General features: G+C 45.1%; 1 protein-coding gene across 3 annotated transcripts in view; it reads right to left on the bottom strand.

Annotated features, from left to right (window-relative positions):
• LOC146868496 (ectonucleoside triphosphate diphosphohydrolase 8-like) overlaps positions 1-24,918 on the bottom strand; it is a 539,122-nt gene that overhangs the window by 327,307 nt on the left and 186,897 nt on the right. The window contains exon 2 of one of the 3 annotated variants that reach the window (XM_085610629.1): positions 11,350-11,505. The exons of the other annotated variants lie outside the window; for them this stretch is intronic. The gene's annotated coding sequence lies outside the window, so the exon portion shown is untranslated. The remainder of the gene's footprint in view (positions 1-11,349; positions 11,506-24,918) is intronic. 3 annotated transcript variants of the gene reach the window in all.

The raw sequence follows: 24,918 nt of genomic DNA, 5'->3' as shown, positions 1-24,918 counted from the left end.
ATTATGGCGTAAAGAATAGCATAGACGCACAGAGTAAGCGCTCAGAAAAGAAGAGAAAAGTAGGGAGGATTCAGACAAAGCCCGAGAAAACGTGTTAGTTGAGGAAGGTATCTGAGTAAAAGCAGAACAAGTAGACAGACAACGAAACACTCTTATGAAAGAGGAAATGTAGACCAGCTTGGAAGGATGCCATTGAGTTTTTGGCGCACGGAGTGACATAGAAGGACAGAGTAAGTGTTTCACGAAGCAGAGAGAAGTGGACTGGTGTCTGGAAAAGCCAAGGATGAGATGTTACAGGAGGAATTTGAGCTGGTAAAATGAGCGCAGGCTGACAGAAAAAGAAATACTGACGTTGCTGGTATTTATCCCGTCCTTTCAGAGGACCTAGCAAGAGTGGCCCCAGTAAAAAGACCAGTTATAATACATATATTAATTACATAGTAGCCCAAAGGTTCTTGAGCCCCCACCAAATGAACAGCGCATAGCTGGTGTTTACATGGTCCAACATTTGACTACGTTGTCAATAGGAAATTGAGAGGGGTGCAGCTAGAGAAGGAGCAACTCCTGTGATTTGATGACACCCCTAATGTACAAAGTGTTAACGAAAAATAATTAGTGACAAGTTTAGCTTGGAAAAAGAATTGAGGGCATTTCGAATTTGCAAATTTTTCATGAATACAGGTTTGTGTTCTTGATGGTCCAGTGAGCCAATGTGCTGGGTCAAGTCGGTAAGATTATGACCCCCTGAGTGCAAATTGTATGTAAAAATAATTTTTCAATTGAGCGAATTATTGCAGTTTTTATGGAATTGAGTAGTCTTTTTGTCTTTGACAGCTTCAGAGTGAGGAGAAGGTGGGGGCCGTGTAGAGCAGAATGTGATACAGAAATCGGAGACAGATTCTGACCTTGTAGCCAGTGTAGGTGGGGGCCGATGAGAGGAGCAGAACAGGGCACTGCTTAGAAGGCTTCTCTGACATCGCATCTGTGTAATGCCTGCAGCTGGAGAGCCTTGGGGCCAGGAGTAGGAAAAACAAAAAAAAGATGGCTGGCAGCCCAGGCTCAGGCCGCGCTGAGGGGCTATTTTTAACTTCTCTGATAAGACAGGGCAGCTGAGAAATGTAAGTCGAGAAAGATTCCCTTGTTCTATTCTGTGCAAAACAAGTGCCCCGAGGAAATGTCTATGGAGAAGATTTGTTTTATTTTTTAGCAATTGTTATATTGCTTCTGGTCAGAAAGTAAAATGTTGCTCTTGCTTGGAATTTTAAGGGCTATGTGCCTATATAAAAACGATTTTCAAATTCAGACATTTTTGAATTGTGGCCACAAGCTGCCACCAGTTGCATTGGATAAATGATCCAGTGGTTACGGGTCTGTGAGGAAAGATGTGGGATGCATCTTCGACTAGGACATGAGGGTACATTGTGTACAAAGATGCATAGCTCATTTTTATAAAAAAAAAAAAAAAAAAAAAAGAGACAGGTTCGTGTGTTCGTCATTTTTTGATTATTGTTGCTGATCCTGTGTGTCAGACTTGACGCGGTCATCATTGGGATGACCCACTGCCAGATGGGGTTGTATAGGGCAGGTAAATAAGTTATTGATTATAAGCCTGACAAATTAAGCAGGCCAGAATGTTCGCATCTGAGCTGTAGGTACTGTAATTACGCATCGCTGCTCATTTATATATGTTAGTGTAATTATCTATGCTTTCTGTGCCCGGTATACTGATGGCTTGGCACAATTACTAAATTTCACAGACATGATATTACCATTATCATGCTGTCAAAATAGCAGACAACACGTTATCAGTGTATGTCTAATTGGTGTTGGAGATGAATGAAACAAAAGAAAAAGGCTATGCAAGACTAAAATATTTTTCACATAACTGCCTTTCTCTTATAGACAGGCAGCCTCGGTCATATGTTTCCAGATTGGACATTAAGGAACAGTTATGATCTGTGCACTCGCATTTTAACTCTTGAAAGGCCTGTTTTAAATAAGGACTGCCACCACAGAGTGACAAATAAGGCTCGGTATTTAGGGTAATGAGAAAATATCTGACAGGATTTCCTTTTTAAAGTTTGCTTTAGTAAGCTCATTCTTGTGAGTGGTGGCCCCAAAAGTTGACTTGTTTTTGAATTAGGCTATTTATTGTATAGGTGGAAATTATTGCACATTGACTGATTTCTTTAGCAGATAAATTAGTAATTATCAACATTAACAACTGTTCTTAAACTTGGTTTTCCGAATATTTAGGTAATTTAGCATTCCTATTAGGGCCTCCTAGCATTAATATTGACTTCAGGTTGGTGTAGGTTCATGTAATAGGGACATTTGCATATGAGATGTCATTTGGCCAGCTTATGAGCTAACACAATGAGGTTTGTACATTAATTTGAAGGATTTCTCGCCGTTTCACATACGCTGTGTATCTCCTATAATTTTGCTTACGCCCAGTAGCTACACACAGGGATTAATAGTGTTGACAAGACACAGGGTTTGATAGTGTTTGACAGCAGTGAAATCTGTTTCAGATTTCCTCCTGTCAAAAAGGGGGGGAAGGAGGAGAATATTGGCTTTCTGCTGGCCCCTGAGGAGGTTCGCTTCCCGCTAGCCCCTTAAGAAATTAAGCCCCTTAGAAATTAGCCCCCTTAGAAATTAAGCCAAGGAAATAGGTATGGTGTTTTCCCCTTTTTCTCATGTTTTATTGTGATCTTTCAGGGGAATTAGTCCAAGCCCCTAATACAGCTTCTACTAAAGTCCTCCCTTGGACACAAGAACACACTGTGGCATTTGAAGAATTAAAGAGAGCTTTATGTCAAGCACCAGTTTTAGCAAACCCTGATTACAACAAATCGTTTATGTTTTTGTGACAGAGCGGGATGGAACAGCACTATCTGTCCTAACACAAGATCATGCAGGAAAACACGAGCCCTGTGCTTATCTTTCTAGTACATTAGACCCAGTAGCACAGGCTTTGCCTGCGTGCCTAAAATCAGTTGCAGCAACGGCCTTAGCCATAAGACAAAGTGACTCGATAGTGCTGGGCCACCCTCTGACAGTACAAGTACCACACGCAGTAGAGGTTCTCTTGAACCGGACACAAACACAACACCTGACTGTAGCTAGACTGACGGATTATGAGCTGACGTTATTTCAACCACACATAGAGATCAGACGATGCAACATACTGAATCCCGCTACCCTTTTGCCCTCCAGTACAGAAAGCGTTTCACCACACAACTGTGTTGAAGTAATACATACCGTGACTAAACCAAGACAAGACTTGACAGATGTTGCACTCCCAGACCCCGAGCTAACACTATATGTTGACGGCTCATGCATGAGGACAGGGGCGGGAGAATTAGTGGCAGCATATGCAGTGACTGCTGATACTGTAATAATAGAGACTAAAAGAATAGACATATTGTCAGCACAAGCAGCAGAGCTCATCGCCCTGACACAAGCGTGCATAAGAGCTAAGCACCTGAGAGTAAACATTTACACCGATTCTCTGGCGAGAAAGAGGTTTCTTGACCTCCCATGGGGCCAAGATACAGCATGGCCCCCATATTCAAGCCCTACTGGAAGCAATACATTTACCAACAGCCATAGCTATCCTAAAATGTAAAGCACATACTAGAGCCACAGATACCATTTCCCAAGGCAATGATCTGGCAGACCGAACTGCTAAACAGACAGCTCAGACCCCACTAGACATGACAAAATCACAGATACTATCACTGTCCAAAGCCATGACAGTTAGGGATCCTTCCAGGGATGTACAAGACATTCAGACACATGCTACTGTAGACGAATTAAAGAAATGATCGGAACAAGGAGGGGTACTGACTGATCAAGGTTGGATGACAAAGGGCAAATCCACATGGTTTCTTCCTGATACCATGGTACAAGTGATTATAAATACCGCACATAGTCCTGCACACTTAGGAGAGAAAGCAATGATAGATAGCTTACAGAATATATGGTTCAACAAGCACCTGCGTGCAGCAGCGAAACAAAAGGTCAGAACATGTATGATCTGTTGCCAATTCAATGCAGGTAAAGGCATTCCGATGGAACAAGGTGGATTCCATCCACCTGACCACCCTTTTGAAGTGCTCCAAATGGATTATATCCAAATAAACAGATGTAGAGGTTACAAATATGTCCTGGTACTAATGAAGCAGGTGTCCCTTCTGTTAGGGTATACCTGGAAATTCCATTGTGTGCGACATCCTGAAGCAGCAGGCCTTGTAGAAAGACATAATCAGACATTAAAATTTGCGCAGACAAAGGTATAGATTGGATGGTAGCCCTGCCGGTTGCCCTCTTTTACATGCGAATAGTAGCTCATTCTAGAACAGGCTTATCTCCCTATGAAGTGGTCTTTGGTAGACCACCAAAATATGTGGGCACTACAATGCCTAAAAGATTACTTATGTTGACAGTAACATGCTGACAGATTACCTGGCTTCCTTGATGTCTGCACTACTCTCTTGTTGTTCGCAGGTTGCTGCCGCCTTCCCTGACAACACCCAGGTCAAAGAATACTCCATCGCTCCTGGATGACAGGCGCCAAAGTCAGTGCTCTGGACCACGGGGACGGCCGTTAAAGTCAAAGTGCACCTTCACCACTCTTTTACAAAGGAAAAAAAAAAACTTTGAACTTGGATTTTGAACAACATTTTCTAGAGGAGAATGCCCAGAAGTTTCCACAAAGCTAAACCTTGATTCAAAAAGTCAGAACCCGTTTGATCAATTAAGTCCACTAGGTGGTGAAGCGGTTGAACATGTATTCTGGCTCGCATAAGATCTTGGACAATAACAAAGCAAAAATAAGAGAGCTAGATAAGAAGCAAATAGATGTATAGTGACTGTAATTTTTCAATATCTTAAGAGCATCACGATAATATGTATCAGCTTAATACTACATGCTATTTTTCCTCCTATTGCCTCACTCTTATACTCCTCCACTAATGATACCATAAAGCACACCATAAAGCACACATTTAGTGATCTGCCATCCTATGAGCTATCATATCGACTTGCCTTACGCAACAATACCTTTATTCAGATGCTGCACCATTCACATCAGACTAGCAATGCTACAGACTGCTGGGTCTGTGGCCGACTCCCCCCCTATCAGAACTATAAGGGAGTTTTGCCCCTTTATTCTCTATCCGTTCACACACAATGGCTCCTGTGGAGCATGGTTTAGTTTGATTAATTCCCTAGATTCGAATTCCGCAGTTTATCAAGACAACTGGGTATGGGGAAACCTGAATTTAGTTTTTGCTTAAAGTCTGCTACCCTAACAAGGAGGGACTTCCCAAAAGAACAGGAACTGATCTAAGAAATGAAGTATATGGATTAGGTAATTTTACACTTAACCTCATGATCCTGAACGTTGAATCTGAAGCTACACCAATCTTGCCCGCCATGTCCGTATTCCCAGTAAAAGAGGAATTATGTATAAGAAAGAATGGCTCCATACACATGGGCCATAGTAAATGCACCACTGTAATAAAATTCAGTGATCAAGGCAAGTCTACATTTAGAGCTTCTCGTCATTCCTACTTTATATGTGGCCAGACCGCATATATACGCTTACCTCTAGATTGGGATGGTACCTGTTACATAGCATTCCTCCTACCACCTGTTTTCCTAGCTCCTCCTGATTATCATAAAAATACTCATTTAGTACACAATAGACAGCAGAGAGATCTCCCAATTGTCAATTACACTGAAACAGCATGGGAAAAATACACAGATTTCAATAAAGGTTTCTTTCCCTATATAGGTACAGTTACCAATAGTAAGCTGATACGTAGATTAACCAGAACCCTTGAAGCAGTAGTGAACGAAACTATTTCCGCCTTAGGCAATTTAACAGAAGAGCAGTCTGCTATGCGGATTGTTGTGCTTCAAAATAGTCTTGTCCTTGACGTTATCCTGGCTGATAGGGGCGGAGCTTGTAGGGTCATCGGATCAAGCTATTGCATTTTTCATACCAGAAAATTCGCCATCTGTATATAAAGCCATAACTCGCCTTCATAAGATTGTAAGCCAGATACACCAGAATCCAGGCACCTGGACTTGGTCCGGTTGGTTTTGGAGTGTATTATCTACCTTTGGATGGAGGGTCCTATCCTTCCTAGGTATTGGCCTTCTCATACTATTCAGTTGCTGTCTATGTCTACAATGTGGACCAGCGATCTGTGGTCTGTGTGCCACATCGTGTATTCCACCACCAAGATTTCATTCAAGATCACGGAAGAAGAAAGAAGAACAAATGATGCTATATGAACAGATCAATGGATTGATGAAGATTGATATCTCTTGAAGGGCAAGTAGGGGACAAGGAGGGAATGTGGAAATGTGGATTTTCCTGGTCAGTTATGTCCCCTATCTTGGACCCCAACGGTTCTATGTGCATGTCACAAGTACATGTATGTTTCCCTCCAGTTCCAGTTATGAAGACGCAAATACATGTGCGTCCACCGTCAACATGTCCTCTGTCAGATCCGCCATGAATGGGCTGGATATTCGATTCCTAAGTATGAAAGGCCACCGACTTTTTATGGCTAAGTTACTCCATTTTTACAGTTCAGGCAAGTAGGCCCGATTCTGTCCTCAAAGCCTTTCCCTGCTCTCTGCCTCTGACAGCTTCAGCTTGAGCTCGCATCTGTATCCATGAACTTTGTCCTACTCCCTGTGCGGCTAACGGTGCCTGCCTCGGCCAGTTTTGCCTGCCTGCCAAGAACTGTATTTCACCTTCGAATTATCTGCTTCCCCCTCAGCCGATGCATTCCTGCCTAGTAGTTTAAGTAAACATTCTTCCAGTTACCAAGCAAAAGGCCCGGCTTCTCTGTCTTCATGCAAGTAATTCATAGCCCTGTTACCATGGAAAGTTTCTGCCCCTTGCATCTCATATAGACACTTAGACGCTTGTACACGCACTCAGTCAGTATAGAATAGATTTTGTCCGAGAGCCCTTCCCTTGTGGATAACACAGTTCTTTAAACATAGGATATTAGATATGATTTGGGATTAGGTTGACATAACCCCAGACTTTTGTCTCCACATGTAGAGCTAAATGTCAAGTCCCTTTCTCCCTCTAGTTGCACGTCTATCACACGTCATGCTGCTGCGCGCGCATCTCTGCCAAGTATTTCTGCTGACATTGCGAAATCATCTCCAGGTATCCACCCACACATGACAATTTACCCATTATCATCAAGTGGACGCCCACATGGACGCCCACCTTCACGCCTACTTACACGCCCACATGCTCTTATCTCATTCTCTCTTGCTCTCTTGCTTACGTACAATTGAGAAATGTATATATACTGTACTCTGTGAATAATGTTTTGAGAATATTGAGAATACTTTTCAGCCCCGTCCAGATCCTTTTTGGTGATGGAAATATTCTCCCTTTGACTCGAGTTATTGGAATAAAGCCCTTTATGAATCTGATACCACAGACTCAGCCTCTTGCTTTATGCATGATCTTATTGATATCTGAAAAATTATGACAGCGTGATATTTTATTTACACACTATATATTGATTCACATAAAAAAGAAAGGTTAAAGTGATGTCATAATTAGATGTCAAAATAAAACTAACATTTAAAAACAAAAAACACTGAAATTCAGCAGTTATAGTTCACTGAGCTAACCAAAACTTGCAGCCCTGCCATGCATTGCTTATTACCTCACATTACATCAATCATTTCGTGTTAAATGACATCATTGATGGCATCTCCGATGACTTCTCTTATAACCTCTTAGTCATATACAGCATATAGTTACTGTGTGAACATGGGTGGGCGCGCAGCATGGAAATATAGCAAATCTTGGAGACCAGTGTGGTTGCACGTGGTGAAAGTTACATCACAGAAGTGTGGGATGCAAGTATCACTCCTTGTAATACAAGATAAGGAGAGTGCACCTAATGTAGTTGCAGCGGTATAATTGTAAGCAGGGTTTGGCTTAATGCCAAAGCCAGTTCCCAAATGTGTGTGAGAAAGGCCAGAGTTTATGCTGACATTCGATGATCCCCCAGTGGAAGTATGGAAATGGGGCCCCTTTAAATAGTTGTCACAGAGTGCGATAGACAAATTATGTAGTGAGGGCGTTCTTATGGGAAGGGAAGAGGTGTGGCGCCGCGGCCAGGGCGACTGACTCCGGAATCTGGGGATCACGGTTCGATCCCCGGCGGCAGATTAGCCCAGCACCATGTGACTCTGGGCAATAGCTTGCTTCATCTTCCCGACGGCCCCCAGCGCCTAGAAACCCTTACGGGTGATTGTTCACGCTTTACAAATGTGGATTATTATGGTGTGGATGTTCAACTTCAGAACTTTGCTGAAGATTTTGTCAATTTGAAGATTGCAGATGACCACCAAGCAACTGGCCATTCTAGCTCCTTGAGACCCTCACAGGTGATTTGTTGCACTTTATAAATCTTTAATTGAGTGAAAAAAGTAGAACGTGTTGGTGTCCCACTTCGAGTTGGTGTATCTCATTGAACGTTGCTACAAACTTTTGCAAAGGTTGGAAAAAAAGCACATTTGTGCAGACCTAAAAAAAACCACCAAAATCCCAGCTGTAATAAAGATTGCCAACATTGAGGCGATCTACAAACGCGTTGTGACACTGTTTAAATGTTTCTCACGTTGGCACCAACACCGCAGGCCTGCAGACAGTAATACCAATGTGCACTCATAACATTATAGTAGGAAAAATAAATATCTACATTCCTCAGCAGACAGAAACACGTTTAAAAGCCCAAAGAGAAATTATATTAAAATCAGTATTTGGGTGATCTCCATTGAGGATGACGTATCTGATGATGTCAATGACAAGGATGCGTGGGCCGACGATTGTGGATAACTCCAGCAAACAAAGACAAGCATTTGCAATGCAATAGGTCTCACATTTGCAAAAGTTTAAGCTATTGGCATTGTTCATGACAATGCCTTTTTTATCTATTTTATAAAACAAACACATGAATAAATGCCATTATCATTTACAATGCCAATAGCTAGTGATGCATTATTATTAGCAATGCCAACTGCTCACACTTTTATAATGCGAGACCTATTGCATTGCAAATGCTTGTTTTTGTTAGGCACGGGGAGATTAAGTGATTTCTCCAGAATCGCAGAATGTTGAGCGTCCCTGCTGAGACTTAAACCCGGTTCCCCAGTTCTGAGGTCAACCGCCCTAGCCGTTAGGCCACATCCTCTCCTCCACGTGACTTGCCTTTTAGTTCACTAATAACATTGTCATCAGGGCGGGGCAGAGATGTTTCTCAGAGCATGTTTAAAAACACTTAATTTCACTAAACACTTCTCAATGTAGATATATTATCTTATGTGCTATGGTGCAACCATTCTGCAGGTACAGAAATACAGTTTTGAGAATATTAAAGACACCTTATCATTCTCTAACATTATGTTAATTCCGTTATTTACATACCAGACATTTTCAAGGCTAGGCTCGTGCAGGGGCTCTCAGAGCCAGAGTTCGGCTCTCACAGTTATTTTGGTGGCTCACCCACCTCTAGCATTGAGGCAAACAACTCCCTTGAGGGTGGCATACACACATTTTACACTCCATGAATATAATAAACATATCACATTTCTCTCTGTGCTTTGAATTATGGGATGAATAGCAACAGTGCTTTGGAGTCCCTAGAAGAGATATCAGCTGGGAGATGTTCTACCCTTTCCCCTCCTTCTAGAGAGTAGGTGTTGCATTACCTTAAGGATGCCAGGAAAACTGGTGCAAGAGGCCCTGATCAATTACCTATTACTGTTATAAAATGTGACCTGGACCCAGTGCTTAATTTGAGCCGTTGGTTTCCGCTGCTCAGCACCGGCACTTAATCATGAACATCAGCGCTTATAGCATGAACTCGACTCAAAGGTACAGGAGCACAGTCTCATTCATTTTTGGACGGCATGGGAGATTTGTTTTAGGCAGCGCTTACAGCAGAAATGGGCTGTTGCAAGCAGCCTCCTGACGAAGGCCGGCACTTTTTTCGTTTACAAATTAACCACTACCTGCATCTATGGGCCTCCTACTTGTTGGCACTGTTCACCTACTGTTATGATACAGGAGTGGTCTCTAGCTCTTGGAGGGGCTGTTTAATCTTGCTGCTACATAAAAAAGGCCCCTTAAACATACCTAGAAATTATAGACAGATTGCCCTGTTGGACGCCACAGGAAAGTTATTTTTCTAAATTTGTGTTATCTAACCTATTTGAATGGGTGGAGGAAAAAAATGTTATGACATTGGAGCAGGCATGGTTTAGAGTAACCCCGGGCGTAGCACTACGCTTCGCCCACGTAGTGTACGTAGCGCTGCCTGCTTCGCACTTTCCGAAGTAGGCGAAGCAGGGCAGCGCTACGCACACGCCGAGGGCGAAGCGTAGCTGCTTGCCACCCGCCACCCACCTCCCGCCTGCCCTCCTTTTAATAATATCAGCAATGAAAAATAAATTAAAGTAAAGCGACTTACCGTAAGCGCGGCGTCTCCGGGGCTCCCTCTTTCTCGTTTCTAATTTCTTCTGGCAAATGCGCATGCGCGGACACACGCGCATGCGCATTTCTTGCGAGAAATGCGCATGCGCGGGCGTCCGCGCATGCGCATTTGTCAGAAGAAATTAGAAACGAAGAAGAGGGAGCCCCGGAGACGCCGCGCTTACGGTAAGTCGCTTTACTTTAATTTATTTTACATTGCTGATATTATTTAAAAGGAGGGCGGGCGGGAGGTGGGTGGCACGTAGTGGGGCTACGCGAAGCGCGTAGTGTGCGTAGATTTGGGCACACTACGTGCTGCTTCACGTAGCCCCACTACGCCCACTACGCCCACCCTTAGTTTAGAGCAGGCCACTCTACTTTGGATAATATAACTGTAATACACCTTGTATTGGAGAAACATGTGAAACGGAGGAGGATGCCCTTCTATGCAACCTATATTGACTATTCAACTGCTTTTGATCAAGTAGACAGGCAGACCCTTTGGAGGAAGTTGAGTGCCATGGAAATGCCAGGGTGTCTTCTAAAACTCATTATTGTTCACTTCACACCGCTACCTGGTGTCATTTTATGTTAGAAGGTAGGCTGGGTATGACTCCAGAAATCTCTACCAGAAATAGTCTGAAGCTTGAGAGGGCCCCCCTGCAAGGAGCTCTCTGGCCTGAGTACTGTGATGAGGGGGTTCCCCTGGATCTTGCCCCCCCCCCGCTCTACAGGGGCTGCGGGGGCCTGTGTTACACCACTGATTAACCCCTCCTTTTTTTAGCTACATATGGCAGATTTGCCAGATTACTTACCGTAATTGAGTAAGTGACCTGGCGATGCCCCCAAATTAGGCTCTTTATCCTTTAGACACACTCCTTTATGCGGTTGATATCGTCCTGCTAGACCTGACTCCTAAAGGCCTTCAGAGACGCCTTGATATCCTGTCATCATATTCAGACGCTCAGTTCCTGAAGGTAAATATAAATAAAACTAAGGTCATGAGGTTTCGTCCAAAGGGGTGTCAAATATATGCAAAGTATAAGTGGTGTTATATTAATTCTGCCATATAAACAGCAAAATCCTACCTTTACCCTGGAAGAATTACGTCACCAAATTTGGCTGACAGCAAAGATATTGGACATGTATCATATAAGGCACTTTCCCATGGATATGCCCTAAAGGCACTTTATGGAACAGATCACAGGCACTTTAATCATCTCTTGTCAGTATCTATAATGAAGTTTCCACCAACACTTCTAAATGCTATAGAGTCAATAAATTCCAATCAATGGCACTTTATGCATAAGGTTGAGGAGAAAATTTTTCGCAGTATTTGCACTTTAAATTTTATGATCTCAATAGAAGCCCTAAGGTTGGAATTAAGATTGGTGAGCGCTTTCATAAGAGGGCTGGCTGCTATTTTACGATCGTATCATTGTCTATTACATGTTAAAGAAAAGTCTTTAAGGAGTCTTATGGCTTTGGAATGTGTTGCTCCTACCAGGGAAACTGGATCATTTATAACTAATATTTAACTAAAAAGTGACTCCATGGAAAATTATATGGAGATATGTAGCGCATAATGGAGTTTCTGTAGTATTTATTCAATCATGTCAGACAGCTGTTCCTCAAGTGTTTTTTAAATGGAATCTGGAACATAGAGTGTGAAGATGCATAATGATCCGTAGACTTAAATGTTTACCACTAAAAACAGTGACAAATTCATGGCAGAGTGTAATTAGAGAGGATAGCATTTGCAACATATGTTATAATGATATACAGACCATTGAACATGTTACATTTGCTTGTTCTGCCTTAAAAATGTATCAACAGAGATTATTAAAACTGCTTTTAAATAAATATGGTATTTCAATGGCAAAAGCTGCAATGGAGATGATAAATTGCCCAGTTAATGAATTAATGTGTTATACATTTTTTAAACTTTTTAATTCTTATTACAGTTGTATTAATGAATATAACTTTCTATATTGTAGATCTCGTTGTTAGATCTAAATCTCCAATAAAAACCTTGAACCTACTATTAGGATGCATGAAATCACAAAATACATTAAACAATGTACTAAAATTGCTTTGATCAGAAGACATACAGACATATTTGGGTCTGAGTACAGTTTGAGGGCAGGGTGGATTCCAGTTTATGCACAAATTCCAGTTTCCACAGCTTTCAGAAAGCTGAGATTTGCAGCGAACACTGTAACTAACATTTTTCCCTTCAACAATGTTGTAAGGCTTAAAACATCTAGTAAATTCTGATTCATGTGAAATCTGCTGTAGAAAACGCAGACACTGCATTTAATTCATCATTTCCAGGGGAAAACTCAGAATTTGAAATGTGCACCGCACATTGGATGAAGGCAGCATATTACTAGAATATTTAAATACGATGGCCCTCCATGGTTTCAATATTTACCCGGATTGTCCAATATCTCACTTTTTCCAAGAACACATGATATAGAAGGCTAAGAATTCTAGAATATTATTATTCTAGAGAAGAGGTAGAAGACAAAAGTTGGATCATTTTGCATTTCTATGTGGGATCCACCTGCCTGTACCCGGGGCCACAAAACAATGCCAGACCTGCCAGTACTCAAACTTCAATACAATAATTTAGCAAAATGTTGTGTTACTCTGTCACCCTCTTTACATGTCACTCTCTTTTCATGCCACTCTTTTCTTTCTCTCTTAAGTAACTTTTTCTCCACTTTCATCACTATTTTCTGGTTACCCAAAGTTTCTCTCTGGCACACTTGCCACACCCTTTCTCAGTTCCTGTAACTGTAAGAGCCCCTTTCTGAAATGGCATTACTATTCATTCTGGTACACTTTATTACATTTGGTCTGGTACATGTATGGACATACAAGTCACAGAATGCATAGTTCTGACAGATGAAAAACTCTTTGGCGTCAGGTGACATTTCAAAGTTGCAGGGCATAAAAGTTGGGGATGAGTAGCAAGCGAAGCAAGCGAGCCCTACTAACAAAGGATATTCTCAGTGCTTCTACCCCCGCACCCCTGAGAAAATGTTAACAAAAGGAGCAAATGCTGCATTTAAAAGCAAAATTTAATAAAGAATGTAGTGAGAAAGCAAGAAGGTATATAAAGCATGTGTGAATATGTGGACTTGTTATTAAATAGGTTTTCCCTAATATTTGAGATGTGATTTTAATTCCTCATGGCATAGTGTCAAGTTTACTATGAACACAACTCTCTGCCAGTAGAAACGTCTCAGAAAAGTGGTGCTTTGATTTTTACAAAATAAATATTGTCGCTAATTAAGGGGGAAGGCATTTCAATCTTCCTCTCTGGTGTAATGCAGTCTTTCTTGGGGCCAGTCTCATCTTTGTCAATTTTAAGTCTTTTGTCTGCATTGCCCTCTGACTTTTTCTCTTGCCACCATACAGTTCAATGTCACTTGATAATTATTTATAAGAATGATATAAATACATGGAGATGTCTGTTGGAAGGCATAACCAAGCATCTCAGTACGGGAGTATTTCAATGACCATCTGTGTCCTCTTGAGACCTGACCTTGAAACTCAAGGTTCATCACGCTACCTCCAGTACGTAGGAGCTCTAAGGCTCTGACACCACGCCCCCGGATTTACCGCCCTGTCCCATAGGGTAAAACCAGGACTTGATGAACAAGACACACACAAAGAAAGCATAACATTTCATAACGTTGTGTAGTCACTGATGTCTACCCTGCATTTTCAGTAGTACACCCTGTTAATTAAAGACTTTCTTAGTGAGCATGTGGCTTCTCTCCTAATGTTTTTTTCCTTCAATGTCTTCTCTGTAAATATACGTAAGACAGCTTTCCTGCCACCCTGCACCATCCAGAGAATGTTACTTCGCCCCTCCCCTATCAAGTCAGTAACTGATGGCTTCAAGATCTTGCAAAAGACATCAACCCAAACCAGTGGGCCCACACTCTTTGATCATTGACACCCTTTATGCCAAAAGCATCACATTTTAACGCTGCAGCCGTAAAAGTAAACATTTCATTTGATTCCTGTTAGACCTGTCAGCCCTTTGGGTGGTCCCTCCTCATCATTATTTATTTTGTCCCACTTTTGCCTCAAACCCTGTTTGAATTTTTCCTTTTTGGGAACCACCAGACTTTTTCGTGTTGCTGCAGATTCAGGGAGCCATTTTAGCTACCCCTGAAACTTCTGTCTGAGGGCCTGGAGCACAAAATGGTGGCCACCTGTGACATCACCAGCATCCACTGGAACCTACTAGCACCTTCCAGAACATTCCAGAACCCTGTGACCGTTGGAGGCGGTTTAGAATGTTGGGAAGCTAAGACAGAGAGTTGGCAGTTGGAGCTGGCAGTTGGCACCTGACTGGTGAAGAGTGAGCAGCAGAAACCTGAAGGAGGAAGGAGTGAGGCAGCAGGGGTGGAAACTTGTGCCTGGAGTGGGGTCCATAAACCCACCCGTGATACTAGTCCCTACTGACTGAGCCCAGCCTGGAGCCCTGTGTGGGAAGAAAGAAGAAAAACCATCTTAAGGACCTGGACAGCAGGAACAGGCCTTAGAAACCAAGAACAGTAAGATCCTGACCTGGATACTGGTTTCCCTGGAGCCGGACGTCGAGTAGCCTGGAGACCTGGAGCCTGAGGTGGAGAAGCGGCGCTGACTGGAGAAGCAGACGTCGTGCCCAGAGCCGCCAGAGATCGTGAGAGGGCGCCGACGGAGGACGTGAGGTGTACCAGAGGTCGAGGAGGAAGTTAACCAAGGTCGAGTGAGCGGTGTCGACGGGGGAGTGAAGTCCGCCCTCCGGAGTCGCCGGAGACCGAGGTGAAGTGTACCGGAGATCGGGAGTGAGGATCGCACTCCGGAGTCGCCGGAACCTGAGAGAATCGTGCCGGAGGTCGGGAGTGGAGGTCGCACTCCGGAGTCGCCGGAAACCTGAGGAGAGGAGCACCGGAGGTCGGGAGTGAGGATCGCACTCCGGAGTCGCCGGAAGTCGACATCGAGCCAAGGCCGGCCGACGTCATCGAAGCTGAGGACGCCATCGGACCGGAGCCGCCCGAGGTCGACATCGAGTAAAGACTGCCCGACGCCATCGAATCGGAGGTCGAGATCGAGCCGAGGCCGCCGACGTCGAACCGGATCCGCCTCACGGCGTCGTCAGGAACTGACATTGTGCCGAGGCCGCCGACGTCGAACCGGATCCGCCTCACGGCGTCGACACGACTCCAGCGGCGTCGGAACATCAGAAAAAGGGCAGTAAGTGGAATAGAGGGCGCCAAAGGCCCTGTGGAATCCTAAGAGACTACTCTAGGGGTTAGAGAGGTGCTGGAACCAGCTGGACTGTGCCAGGGGTGAGCTGAGACTAATTTAGAGGGGTTGTGTAGAGTGAGAGAGCCAGGTCTCTGGTATTCCCCCCTTGATCTACCTCAGTTTAGGCCTCAGCCTTGTCCAAGCCAGGGAGTAGACACCCTCAAGCCTTCCACATCCCCACAAGCTGTGCCTGGGCCAAATCAGCCCTTAGGAATTCAAATGTGATCTGATTCTATGAGTGTCACTGTCAGCTTTTAATTATTTATTGGAGGCACTGTATTTATTGTATTTAACCTATTTATTGTTCCCCTGTATTTATTGGTCCACAGTATTTATAGATGCACAATATTTATTGGTTTACAGTATTTATTGCCTCAGAATATTTAATTGCCTGTATGTATTGCACTTATATTTATGCCTTCCTTATTTATGATCACCCCTATTTATTGAATCATTAAGCCAGTATTTATTTGATCTGCACTATTTAAAAAGTTTGTATATTGTGATTGTTATTTATTTATCTAATCAGCAACTAAGAGAAAAAGAAGATAAAGAAAGCTATTTTCATAATTTTTACGGTGTAGAGTCGTTTTTGGAACGGATGCACGCATGGTTATTGTATGGGTATGTCGTATGCTTAGCACGGAGCCTGATTCCTGACCACTCGAGCCAAGCTACCACAGTGTATGTCTGGGAGAACACCACCACCCTTCCAGTGTGGGAGTGTTTTTCTAACATAATTGGTGTTCAGTGGTGGGATAGAGCTGTGCCTACGTATACTCAACAATAACTGTGGGTAGTCCATAGGCCTACACCGGGAGTTTTCTCAAAGCGGCCTTCCTAATTGTGGGTTTTTGTTTTTTCCAAATTTACTCTGGTGGTGGGAGGAGGTATTATATAAGGTACCCCCCTGCATAGTTACTGCAAATAACTGTCCTCTGACCTGAGTGGGCAAGATGGAGTTTGTACTGGAGAATTTAGAAACGTACACTGTGGCCCAACTCAGGGAGTTTTGTCAGCGGGAGGGGGTGTATTGTCCCCCAGGAGCAAAGAAGGGTGCACTCCAAACCAGCTTAAGGGCTTGGGGGGAGGCACGCCGAGAAAGCAAGGCTGAGGAGGAGGACAGGGATAGAGAGCCCGACAGTGAGGGAGCTGGTTTGTACCAACCTGAGGTGGGGAACCTGTCAGCGGGGCCCAGGACACTTTCCAGGAAGGGCAGCAGTGCCTCTAGCGGTGGCTTGTCTGAAGTGGAGTTAACAGACCGGAGGGAGAAAAGACAGCTCACATGGGACTTAGCAAGGCTGGAGAAAGAGAAAGAGGAACAGAGGATGGCTCATGAGATAAGGCTGAAAGAGATAGATCTTCAGATCCTGAGAATCGGGGCACACCCTGTACCTAACGGTGGCAGCGAAGAACGAGAGTACACCAGGGAACCCAAACCCTACCTGCCAAAGGACATAGTAGCTAGCTATGGGGTGGGTGATGATATCGCCAAGTGGCTAGCGGCCTATGAGGTCTCGTTAAGGGCCCATGGGGTTCCAGAGAAGTACTGGGGAGGGGGATTGTACAAGTACATGCCTCCAGCTGGTAGGGATGCTTTATTGGCCCTCGAAGAGGATGAGCAGACCCACTACCCCACCATGAAACTGGCGCTCATAAGGAAGTTTGGACTAACACCCGAAAAGTACAGACAGAAGGTCAGGGGTAGTCACAAACTGGGCACACAGAATTGGGTGGACTTCCTGGACTATGCAAAGAAGGCACTAGAGGGTTGGATTCAGGGCAGTGAAGTGAGGAACTACGAGGGGTTGTTTGACCTAGTACTGAAGGAACACCTGCTTGAGAAATGTTTCCCTGAACTGCGGCAACACCTGGTGGATAGCAAGCTGACCAATCCCCGGAAGCTTGCTGAGGAGGCGGACATTTGGGCTAGTACCCGGGTGTCCACAAGGGGGACTGGAGGGGATACTCAAAAGGCCGGACAGGGCGCCCCCCAGAAGAAAGAGGGAGGGGAAAAGAAAAAGGAGTTCTCCAAAGGCCCCCAAAATAACTTCCAAGGAAAGGGAACAGGATTCACCCCTAGGGCTAACCCACCCAGAAACCCTAATCCTGGCCAGAGTCAGCAGCCAAGGGTTGTCCATTGCTACGAGTGCCGTGGCGTTGGATACTATAAAGGAGATCCGAAGTGCTTGAAACGACCACCCCCTCCCATTGGAGGAAAGACCCCCGGAGTAGCTAGTGTAGTGCTCGGGGAAGAGATGCCCTTAACTAAGGGAAGGGAGTGGGCGGGTGTCACTTTAGTGTCCCTGGGAGAACGGGAGATGGTTCCTAAGATCCAGGTGCCCGCAAATACCGCAAAGTATGGGCAGTGGGTCACCATCAACGGCCAAAGAGGGGAGGCTCTGAGAGACACAGGAGCCAGTATGACTATGGTGCGTAGCCAACTGGTGTCTCCAGAGCAGGTAATTCCCGATGTACTCCACCCAGCCGCGATGGCTGACGGCAGAACAGGCCACTATCCAGTGGCCGAGGTTCCCTTTGAATGGGGGGGGGTTGCAGGTTCACTTCGAGTTGCCGTAAGCCCTGCCGTGCCAGTCGATTGTCTGCTGGGGAATGACATGGAGCACAACGCTTGGAAGGAGGTGGAATACCGGACTCACACTAAGATGCTGGAGCTAGGAGTGATCGAACCTTCTAGCAGCCCCTGGTCCAGTCCGGTGGTACTAGTACCAAAAGCTGCACCACCGGGTGCCCAACCGGAACTGAGGTTCTGTGTGGACTACCGGGGACTGAATTCAGTGACCAAAACTGATGCTCATCCGATCCCTAGGGCGGATGAATTGATTGACCGGCTGGGAGCTGCCCAATATCTAAGTACCTTTGACCTTACTTCTGGGTACTGGCAGATCTCTTTGACTGATGGAGCAAGGGAAAGGTCAGCCTTCTCCACGCCCAATGGCCACTACCAGTTCTGTGTGATGCCCTTTGGGCTCAAGAACGCACCTGCCACGTTTCAGCGCCTGGTAAACCAGATCCTCACCGGAATGGAGAGTTTCTCTGCTGCTTATCTGGATGACATAGCCGTCTTCAGTAACAGCTGGGAGGATCACTTGCGTCACCTGCAAGCTGTTCTCCAGGCCCTGAGACAAGCTGGATTGACGATCAAGGCCAGCAAGTGCCAGATCGGGCAGGGGTCGGTAGTGTACCTTGGACACTTGGTGGGTAGGGGAGCGGTGCAACCCCTCCAGGCGAAGATCGAGGCCATCATGGCCTGGGAACCCCCCAAGACACAGACTGAGGTCCGAGCATTTTTGGGCCTCACGGGATACTACCGCCGCTTCGTGAAGGGGTACGGTACCATCGTAGCCCCCCTCACGGAGCTCACGTCCAAGAAACAACCTCGACGGGTAGTCTGGACGGAGGCTTGTCAGCAGGCCTTTGTGAGATTGAAGAAAGCAATGTGCGAGGCCCCGGTCTTAAGGGCCCCAGACTTTTCCAAGGAGTTCATTGTCCAGACAGATGCATCAGAACATGGCATTGGGGCAGTGTTATCGCAACTCAACGAAGAGGGTCTGGATCAACCCGTGGTCTTCCTATCCCGGTGACTACTTCCCAGGGAACAGAAGTGGAGTGCAATAGAGCGTGAAGCCTTTGCAGTGGTATGGGCTCTGAAGAAGTTGCGGCCATACCTGTTTGGCTCGCACTTCCTGGTTCAGACCGACCACAGACCCCTTCGTTGGCTGATGCAAATGAAGGGAGAGAATCCCAAGTTGTTGAGGTGGTCTATTTCCCTACAGGGAATGGACTTTCAGGTGGAACATCGGCCTGGAGTGGACCACGCCAATGCAGACGGTCTCTCAAGGTATTTCCGCCTTAGTGATGAGAACTCCCAAGGGGTTGGGTAGCTCTCCCCACTTTCAGCTGGGGGGGACGCGTGTTAGACCTGTCAGCCCTTTGGGTGGTCCCTCCTCATCATTATTTATTTTGTCCCACTTTTGCCTCAAACCCTGTTTGAATTTTTCCTTTTTGGGAACCACCAGACTTTTTCGTGTTGCTGCAGATTCAGGGAGCCATTTTAGCTACCCCTGAAACTTCTGTCTGAGGGCCTGGAGCACAAAATGGTGGCCACCTGTGACATCACCAGCATCCACTGGAACCTACTAGCACCTTCCAGAACATTCCAGAACCCTGTGACCGTTGGAGGCGGTTTAGAATGTTGGGAAGCTAAGACAGAGAGTTGGCAGTTGGAGCTGGCAGTTGGCACCTGACTGGTGAAGAGTGAGCAGCAGAAACCTGAAGGAGGAAGGAGTGAGGCAGCAGGGGTGGAAACTTGTGCCTGGAGTGGGGTCCATAAACCCACCCGTGATACTAGTCCCTACTGACTGAGCCCAGCCTGGAGCCCTGTGTGGGAAGAAAGAAGAAAAACCATCTTAAGGACCTGGACAGCAGGAACAGGCCTTAGAAACCAAGAACAGTAAGATCCTGACCTGGATACTGGTTTCCCTGGAGCCGGACGTCGAGTAGCCTGGAGACCTGGAGCATGAGGTGGAGAAGCGGCGCTGACTGGAGAAGCAGACGTCGCGCCCAGAGCCGCCAGAGATCGTGAGAGGGCGCCGACGGAGGACGTGAGGTGTACCAGAGGTCGAGGAGGAAGTTAACCAAGGTCGAGTGAGCGGTGTCGACGGGGGAGTGAAGTCCGCCCTCCGGAGTCGCCGGAGACCGAGGTGAAGTGTACCGGAGATCGGGAGTGAGGATCGCACTCCGGAGTCGCCGGAACCTGAGAGAATCGTGCCGGAGGTCGGGAGTGGAGGTCGCACTCCGGAGTCGCCGGAAACCTGAGGAGAGGAGCACCGGAGGTCGGGAGTGAGGATCGCACTCCGGAGTCGCCGGAAGTCGACATCGAGCCAAGGCCGCCCGACGTCATCGAAGCTGAGGACGCCATCGGACCGGAGCCGCCTGAGGTCGACATCGAGTAAAGACTGCCCGACGCCATCGAATCGGAGGTCGAGATCGAGCCGAGGCCGCCGACGTCGAACCGGATCCGCCTCACGGCGTCGTCAGGAACTGACATTGTGCCGAGGCCGCCGACGTCGAACCGGATCCGCCTCACGGCGTCGACACGACTCCAGCGGCGTCGGAACATCAGAAAAAGGGCAGTAAGTGGAATAGAGGGCGCCAAAGGCCCTGTGGAATCCTAAGAGACTACCAGCTGGACTGTGCCAGGGGTGAGCTGAGACTAATTTAGAGGGGTTGTGTAGAGTGAGAGAGCCAGGTCTCTGGTATTCCCCCCTTGATCTACCTCAGTTTAGGCCTCAGCCTTGTCCAAGCCAGGGAGTAGACACCCTCAAGCCTTCCACATCCCCACAAGCTGTGCCTGGGCCAAATCAGCCCTTAGGAATTCAAATGTGATCTGATTCTATGAGTGTCACTGTCAGCTTTTAATTATTTATTGGAGGCACTGTATTTATTGTATTTAACCTATTTATTGTTCCCCTGTATTTATTGGTCCACAGTATTTATTGATGCACAATATTTATTGGTTTACAGTATTTATTGCCTCAGAATATTTAATTGCCTGTATGTATTGCACTTATATTTATGCCTTCCTTATTTATGATCACCCCTATTTATTGAATCATTAAGCCAGTATTTATTTGATCTGCACTATTTAAAAAGTTTGTATATTGTGATTGTTATTTATTTATCTAATCAGCAACTAAGAGAAAAAGAAGATAAAGAAAGCTATTTTCATAATTTTTACGGTGTAGAGTCGTTTTTGGAACGGATGCACGCATGGTTATTGTATGGGTATGTCGTATGCTTAGCACGGAGCCTGATTCCTGACCACTCGAGCCAAGCTACCACAGTGTATGTCTGGGAGAACACCACCACCCTTCCAGTGTGGGAGTGTTTTTCTAACAATTCCTAAAATGGATGTAGAAACCGGTGGCGACTGGTGACATTTGAAAGTGGTGCGGCGTAAACGTTGGGCATGGCTTTTATATAGCGAGCAATGTGAACAAGTACAATGGACAAACCTGGGGTCCAGGGTGAGTCCCTCTCCCAAGAAAGAAATGAAAAAAAGTTTGGCAAATGGTGCATTTTAAAGCAAATGAATGTAGCAATAAAGCAAGGCTTATAAAGCAATGGGAACTTATAGTCTTGAAACACATTGAAAACTGCTCCATATCTTCCTGCATTAATATGTTCAACAGTTACTGTAATCTGAACATCGTGCAGCATGACAACTTTAGCCCTTTAAAATGCATGCTTGCCCAGTGTCTTGCACTGCATGTAGCATTAACTTTGGAAAAAGATGCTCTAACCAGACTTCAAGAAGCACCCACAGCTTCTGGCTGCAACCGGTCATATAGAAATATGTGCAGAGAGGTCTTTAAGTCAAATGAAAAAAGTGGGGCCTCTCTATAAAGGAACATGCCAAATAAATGTCTGTGATTCCCATAGTGTGCCACCTGACGTATTTTGGTTTCTCTCTGAGAAGTAATTGTATACAGATAAATGACATAACAAAAGACATACACCTAGAGCCTGTCAGTACAATTGGTTTTGTCAATGGGTGTTAGCTGTTTAAGATAAATTAGTAAAACAATTTGTTCTAAATAATTAACATTGGAAATGTTTCAATTCTGAAACTGTGAGTATGTGAATTAAAGAGCATGGAGGCCTCTGGAAGGAGTTTTGGCCTTCCGTTATGTGTGCTTTATGTTAGATATGTATCCTCTTTTTTTCTGCATATGTTGTCCATCTGCACATCTCTGACCACCACTCTTTCCTCTTCAGCATCCTCTTTTCATTCTTCCCCGAATGCACTTCCTCGCATCTCTGTCACTTTACCACCTCCAAACATGCACTGCATTCCCTCAAATTTAAGCACTTTAATTTCTCTTACTTTTGCCTTGCAATATTTTGACATCTGTGTACTCCCTTCACACACATATCCACAGAATTTCAGTTGCAAATAGAATACATAAACATTGTTCTGTGTGCTATGCAGAGAGGCCAACTCACTGTCATGCACTTTTTAGCTTGAGCCTGGGCAGCGCATGCGCTACTGTGAGGCATTTTGTATTGGAGTATGGACTTGAAGCTCGGCCCGCTCTCTGCCCATATTTGTCATTGGCTTGTGTCATTGCCCTTCGTAAATGCTGGCTTCTGATTCATTAATAGGCTTGTTAGTCCCTCCTTAGTACCGCCTTGTCTTCATTTGTAACCTCCCATAAGCACTGGCCCTTTTACTTCTGTTGGCACATAGATGTGTTATTTGAAGTCTGTGAGCACTATTTTTCTTAATGAGTTTCTCCTTTTGCAGGCACAACATGTTGTCTTGCAACGGCGCCAGGTTTGCTTGCACCACTTGCGGGACGCTGCTTGGTTCTTTTTGTTTCTGGAGGCAGCATGAGAAGGCTCTATGGTCGCACTACAGACAACGTCGTCAATCCACAAAGTCAACCCGCTGTAAACATCAGGTTTTCTACTAATGTCTGTCTTGCAGAGAGCCACCTGATTCCAGTGTTCCGTCGGTTTCAGCTTCCTGTAACACCGGCCCACCGTAAGTACCAAGAGAGCCCATTAACACATCCGGGCAAACAGAAGGGTAACCAGACCACAGACAGTTCTAGCAGATGATGTCAGACATTTACACTAAATGATACGTGCAAAAGGTGCACCCAGACTGGGAAAGAACCGAAACAACTGACGTAATTTCTAGGAAGGTCTTACTTCTGGTGTGGTTTCCTTCATGGTTAGACAATCCGTAAAATAAACTCTCCCTCCACCATCATCACAGAAGCCGGACCTAAATTTGCAGTCTCTGATTGTGAAAGTTTGTAGCGTTGCAGAAGAAAAAGTAATTAAAACCTCAGAGTGGAGAACATAAACACTGCACGCATAACAAGGAATATTGTAACATTAAAACGAGTGCTTGGTTGTATGTAAGGTTTTCTTTTGTTTCTGAAGCCAGCATGGGAAGGCTCTGTGGTCGCACAGCTGTTCCCTATGGCTTTCGATTTCAAACACATTGAAAACAGGCCTGTAAAGATCACGGTTGGCAACAAGCCTCTAAATCTCTCCTCTGTATCTCTGAGCGGCGTATTATTTATTTATTTATATTTTCGTCACACTGTTATCATTAACTGCGCATCGTGAAGGGCGGGGGCAACCGGATCTTGTCGGCGGCTTTAAAAACACACAAAAATAAGCATTTGCAATGCAATATGTCTCGCATTTGCGAGAGTTTAAACTATTTGTATTGTAAATGACAATGCCTTTTATTTATGTTTTTAAAAACCAACACATAAATAAAAGGCATTGTCATTTAACAATGCCAATAGCTCAAAGTCTCACAAATGCGAGACCTATTGCATTGCAGATGCTTGATTTAGCTTCAGCCTTAGTGCCTGCACGCTCAATCAAAGCCCCTTATAAACAGCTGGCATGGCTCAAGCCTCAAAGTATGCACAGAAAAAATACAGATTAACAACAAAATTTGGGGAATGCAATATTAAGTAAAGCATTTGAAATAAGAGAAGAACTAAATCGCTGAAATGCATTCCCTTAATGTTTTTAAAATTCATTGTTTGCAAGTCAATCTATGTTTTTGGCATCAGTGTTAACTTAGAGGCATGAAGATACGGCCACTGTTATTGTCATACATCAGAGAACTGTCCATTGTAAGCACATATTTCTCGCCTTGCTTGACTCGGATATTCGGATCAACTTCGTAAGGGAACAAGAACCCTGCTCGTTATTTAGCTCCATTTTGCGAGGGAACAAATACAGCAGTTCCACTTCCAACCGAGCCAGCAATCTGCAATGAGAGCCTGGGGTGCCACAGTGGGGGAGGTTAGCATGATGAGGGGTCTCTTCACGATATACATACCACACCATTAGCTTGCAAACACTTACCATTACCGAGAAAAAAGCACCAGATCAGACGTGCTTGCATCCAGTCTCACGTATGACGAAACTAGGGTGAGATCCATGCCTTTGAATGACGTCTGAAATATCGCATGGATGCAGTCTCCGATGCCCGAAACTGTGACGATTATTGT

Source organism: Triturus cristatus, chromosome 1_2 (assembly GCF_964204655.1).
Source record: "Triturus cristatus chromosome 1_2, aTriCri1.1, whole genome shotgun sequence".
Lineage (NCBI taxonomy): Eukaryota > Metazoa > Chordata > Amphibia > Caudata > Salamandridae > Triturus > Triturus cristatus.
This window is presented reverse-complemented; position numbering and strand designations above follow the sequence as displayed.